The sequence below is a fragment of the Pseudophryne corroboree genome, chromosome 6 (genome assembly GCF_028390025.1).
Source record: "Pseudophryne corroboree isolate aPseCor3 chromosome 6, aPseCor3.hap2, whole genome shotgun sequence".
Taxonomy (NCBI): domain Eukaryota; kingdom Metazoa; phylum Chordata; class Amphibia; order Anura; family Myobatrachidae; genus Pseudophryne; species Pseudophryne corroboree.
Genome location: NC_086449.1, coordinates 22,784,526 through 22,790,324, shown reverse-complemented (window position 1 = coordinate 22,790,324; position 5,799 = coordinate 22,784,526).

Sequence of the window (5,799 nt, the reverse complement as noted above, 5' to 3'; positions counted from 1 at the left end):
GCACTCAGTTGTGTGGCGTCCGCAAACTGAGATTACTTTCAGGGCGCTCTCCCCTATTTGCTGGGTGCTCTATCTAAATGGGATCTCTCATGGACACGTTACTGGGGGCCTTCTGCCACACGTGGTTTCCTACCACTCACCCAGATATTCCTCTCCCGAAGACTCAGACCTTCCGTCCTGCTTCTTGGGTACCCCTGAAGGTGGGGATCCCCTTTGTTCCAGGTTCCTTCCACTGTACTCTGCATATGGTGGTTCTCACACTGCACTCTCCATCTCTCACTGAAGCTGCTGGCTTTCCTGTTACACTGCAGATATGGGCTCTCCCTCTCTTCATAGCGACACCCACACGCTGCTCTTCTCTCCATAATGCCAGGGACTGTGGAGTATCATGCCTGTTCCACAGCCCTCACATGGGGTATCCGGTCACATGATTAGGATGCAGATGCCGCACTGTGGACCGTCTCCATGGCGATCTGCAACAAGGGGTAGTCACGTGTGATCACATGACTAAGATTCCGGTCATGTGATCGGGCCGGATGTAGAAGCCGCACTGTGGGCTGTCTCTATGGCGATCACTACCTGGAAGTGATCTAGAGCTGGGCAAGCTCCGGTCACGTTGTCATGGAAGGCATCCAATCATTACCAAGGTGCGTTCCATATACAGGAAATCAGTCCCGCGATCATGTGACCGGGAGCCGAGTTTTAAATTGAGAAGGTAGAATTTGGTTATTTATAATGCACAAAATAGTTGTATAAACATTAGACATTAAAAGTTGTCTTTTATTGAAACAGAGAGCTGAATATAATCTAGTTTTGAGATGTTATTTGACTAATTAAATGTGGATCACCTGTTAATCATGGGTCATTAGAACTGCTTTAAAAAGGGCATTTGGGCACTGCACTGTATCACCTTGACAAGCTGTGGTAAACAGCAAAACGCGTTGGTGTGGAGCTGGACGTTTCCCCGGTGGAACAGCTCACTAGCATGCAGGGTGCCACCCAGCACATTGCACGGCTGCTCCGCATGCTGGGTCCTGCACCCCCCTGATAAAATGTGACCGCTTCACTAAACAGCGATGTGTGATGTCATGCAGCTACTGAGGTCCAACCCAATTGTGTTCGCAATGTGGATTCAGTCGTAAAGTGATTTACAGGAACTGTCCATTTGGGGGGTGGTAACATGGTATTAGCGGAGAGTGATTGTCAAAATGCAGGGGTGTCGTGGTTGTTTATGGGTATTTAATGTAGCTGTTTACTCCTGCCTACAAAAACATGGCGCCTGCATGACTACTGACACATATACTCTGCATAGCCATAGACCTACCTACTTAGTCGATGTTTAACCTTCTTGCGTATAGGCGGCGTATTTGTATGCAATTTGCGAATTAGTTGCATTCGCTCCGGTGGGTGACTATTTTCATTTCTAGATGGCAGCTCACTTGCTAACATTAGCAGTTGCGTAGCATAGAAAATTGCACTTGCAATAGCGCACAGCTCTAAATTAGCCCTTGAGACATGTAATGTGTCACATTGTGTTATGTTAGGTGCAATACTGGGAACTTTCTAGCAAAATAGATTCTATTGCTGTTCTCATCTGATAATTAAATAATTGAAATTTGAAATACCATATAGATGAATTATGGTGAGAGGGGTTGTCTCTCACCTGAATTACCCACATTCCTGTGCAGTCTGCACTAGCAGTTGAGGTTTGTAATTCCGGGTTTTCCAAGCTTCACAGATCCAGCAGGAACTAATCACTAGACGATAGGAAAGTTTAAAACTCTCTTGCACCCAGTCTCCTGTGCACTGATGCTGAATAGCAGCCAGTTAGTAGTCCAGGGGCTGTCTGCCTGTCGTGAGTCCTCATTTCTACAACCCTGTTTCAGAATATATGGAAAACTATATTTTCCTGCTATTTGCCCCAGGGCGAGTGTAGTTACTGCCATAATGCAGGCGCACATGCAAATACATGGCGCCAACGATGAGCAAGGATACGTCTGTAGATATAGTCTATTCCTGAGGTTTGCATGGATTTGTATGATACACATGTGCATTTGATCAATGTGGTTATCGTGGTATACGGCATTATTAAATTCAGATTTTTCTTTTATTTATATTTCTCTAACGTCCTAAGTGGATGCTGGGGACTCCGTAAGGACCATGGGGAATAGCGGCTCCGCAGGAGACTGGGCACATCTAAAGAAAGCTTTAGGACTAACTGGTGTGCATTGGCTCCTCCCCCTATGACCCTCCTCCAAGCCCCAGTTAGATTTCTGTGCCCGACGAGAAGGGTGCACACTAGGGGCTCTCCTGAGCTTCTTAGTGAAAGTTTTAGTTTAGGTTTGTTATTTTCAGTGAGACCTGCTGGCAACAGGCTCACTGCATCGAGGGACTAAGGGGAGAAGAAGCGAACTCACCTGCGTGCAGAGTGGATTGGGCTTCTTGGCTACTGGACATTAGCTCCAGAGGGACGATCACAGGCCCAGCCTGGATGGGTCCCGGAGCCGCGCCGCCGGCCCCCTTACAGAGCCAGAAGAGCGAAGAGGTCCGGAAAAATCGGCGGCAGAAGACGTTCCTGTCTTCAATAAGGTAGCGCACAGCACTGCAGCTGTGCGCCATTGCTCTCAGCCCACTTCATACTCCGGTCACTGAGGGTGCAGGGCGCTGGGGGGGGCGCCCTGAGACGCAATAAAACATGATTTCTCTATCGTCCTAAGTGGATGCTGGGGTTCCTGAAAGGACCATGGGGAATAGCGGCTCCGCAGGAGACAGGGCACAAAAAAGTAAAGCTTTTACCAGATCAGGTGGTGTGCACTGGCTCCTCCCCCTATGACCCTCCTCCAGACTCCAGTTAGATTTTTGTGCCCGGCCGAGAAGGGTGCAATCTAGGTGGCTCTCCTAAAGAGCTGCTTAGAGAAAGTTTAGCTAGGTTTTTTATGTTACAGTGATTCCTGCTGGCAACAGGATCACTGCAGCGAGGGACTGAGGGGAGAAGGAGTCAACTCACCTGCGTGCAGGATGGATTGGCTTCTTGGCTACTGGACATCAAGCTCCAGAGGGACGATCACAGGTACAGCCTGGATGGTCACCGGAGCCGCGCCGCCGGCCCCCTTGCAGATGCTGAAGACAGAAGAGGTCCAGAATCGGCGGCTGAAGACTCCTGCAGTCTTCTAAAGGTAGCGCACAGCACTGCAGCTGTGCGCCATTTTCCTCTCAGCACACTTCACACAACAGTCACTGAGGGTGCAGAGCGCTGGGGGGGGCGCTCTGAGAGGCAAATAAAAACCTTATTAGAGGCAAAAAATACCTCACATATAGCCCACAGAGGCTATATGGAGATATTTAACCCCTGCCTAACTTCAAAAATAGCGGGAGACGAGCCCGCCGAAAAAGGGGCGGGGCCTATCTCCTCAGCACACAGCGCCATTTTCTCTCACAGAAAAGCTGGAGAGAAGGCTCCCAGGCTCTCCCCTGCACTGCACTACAGAAACAGGGTTAAAACAGAGAGGGGGGGCACTGATTTTGGCGATATTGTATATATATAAAAGATGCTATAAGGGAGAAACACTTATATAAGGTTGTCCCTATATAATTATAGCGTTTTTGGTGTGTGCTGGCAGACTCTCCCTCTGTCTCCCCAAAGGGCTAGTGGGTCCTGTCCTCTGTCAGAGCATTCCCGGTGTGTGTGCTGTGTGTCGGTACGTGTGTGTCGACATGTATGAGGACGATGTTGGTGAGGAGGCGGAGAAATTGCCTGTAATGGTGATGTCACTCTCTAGGGAGTCGACACCGGAATGGATGGCTTATTTAGAGAATTACGTGAGAATGTCAACACGCTGCAAGGTCGGTTGACGACATGAGACGGCCGACAATCTATTAGGACCGGTCCAGGCGTCTCAGAAACACCGTCAGGGGTTTTAAAAACGCCCATTTACCTCAGTCGGTCGACACAGACACAGACACGGACACTGAATACAGTGTCGACGGTGAATAAACAAACGTATTTCTCATTAGGGCCACACGTTAAGGGCAATGAAGGAGGTGTTACGTGTTTCTGATACTACAAGTACCACAAGAAAGGGTATTATGTGGGAGTGAAAAAACTACCTGTAGTTTTTCCTGAATCAGATAAAATAAAATGAAGTGTGTGATGATGCGTAGGGTTACCCCGATAGCAAATATTGGCGTTATACCTTTTCCCGCCAGAAATTAGGGTACGTTGGGAAACACCCCTTAGGGTGATAAGGCGCTCACACGCTTATCAAGTGGCGTTACCGTCTCCAGATACGGCCGCCCTCAAGGAGCCAGCTGATAGGAAGCTGGAAAAATATCCTAAAAAGTATATACACACATACGGTGGTTATACTGCGACCAGCGATCGCCATCAGCCTGGAGATGCAGTGCTGGGTTGGCTTGGTCGGATTCCCTGACTGAAAATATTTTATTCATGTAGAGCATTTAATAGGATGCATTCTATATATATGTATGTGAGATGCACAGAGGGATATTTGCTCTCTGGCATCAAGATAAGTGCGTTGTCCATATCTCCCAGAAGATGTCAGGGACACGACAGTGGTCAGGTGATACAGATCCCATACGGCAGATGGAAGTATTGCTGTATAAAGGGAAGGAGTTATTTGGGGGTCGGTCCATCGGACCTGGGGACCACAGCAACAGCTGGGAAATCCAACCTTTTTTACCCCAAGTTACATCTCAGCTAAAAAAGACACCGTCTTTTCAGCCTCAATCTTTCCTTTCCCATGAGGGCATGCAGGCAAAAGGCCAGTCATATCTGCCCAGACATAGAGGTAAGGGAAGTAGACTGCAGCAGGCAGCCCTTTCCCAGGAAAAGAAGCCCTCCACCGCGTCTGCCAAGTCCTCAGCATGACGCTGGGGCCGTGCAAGCGGACTCAAGGTGGGGGGTAGTCTCAAGAGTCTCAGGGCGCAGTGGGATCACTCGCAAGTTGACCCCTAGATCGTACGAGTATTATCCCAGGGGTAAAGATTGGAGAGTCGAGACATCTTCTCCTCGCAGGTTCCTGAAGTCTGCTTTACCAACGGCTCCCTCCGACAGGGAGGCAGCATTGGAAACAATTCACAAGCTGTATATCCAGCAGGTGATAATCAAAGTACCCCTCCTACGACAAGGAAAAGGGTATTATTTTTCCACACTATATTGTGGTACTGAAGCCAGACGGCTTGGTGACACATAGTCTAAATCTAAAATGTTTTGAACACTTACATAAAAGGTTCAAATCGAGATAAAGTCACTCAGAGCAGTGATAGCGAACCGGAAAAAAGGGGACTATATGGTGTCCCTGGACATCAAGGATTACCTCCATGTCCAAATTTTGTCCTTCTCATCAAGGGTACCTCTGGTTCGTGGTACAGAACTGTCAATATCAGTTTCAGACGATGCCGTTTGAATTATCCACGGCACCCCGGGCCTTTTTACCAAGGTAATGGCCGAAAAGATGTTTCTTCAAAGAAAAAAGGCATCTAAATTATCCCTTACTTGCACGACCTAAAAAGGGCAAGTTCCAGAGAACAGTTGGAGGTCGGAAGAGCACTATCTAAAGTAGTTCTTCGACGGCACGACTGGATTCTAAATATTCCAAGAAATCGCAGCTGTTTTCCGACGATACGTCTGCTGTTCCTAGGGATGATTCTGGACACGGTTCAGAAAAAGGTTTTTCTTCCCGAGGAAAAAGCCAAGGAGTTATCCGACCTGTCAGGAACCTCCTAAAACCAGGAAAGGTGTCTGTACATCAATGCACAAGAGTCCTGGGAAAAATGGTG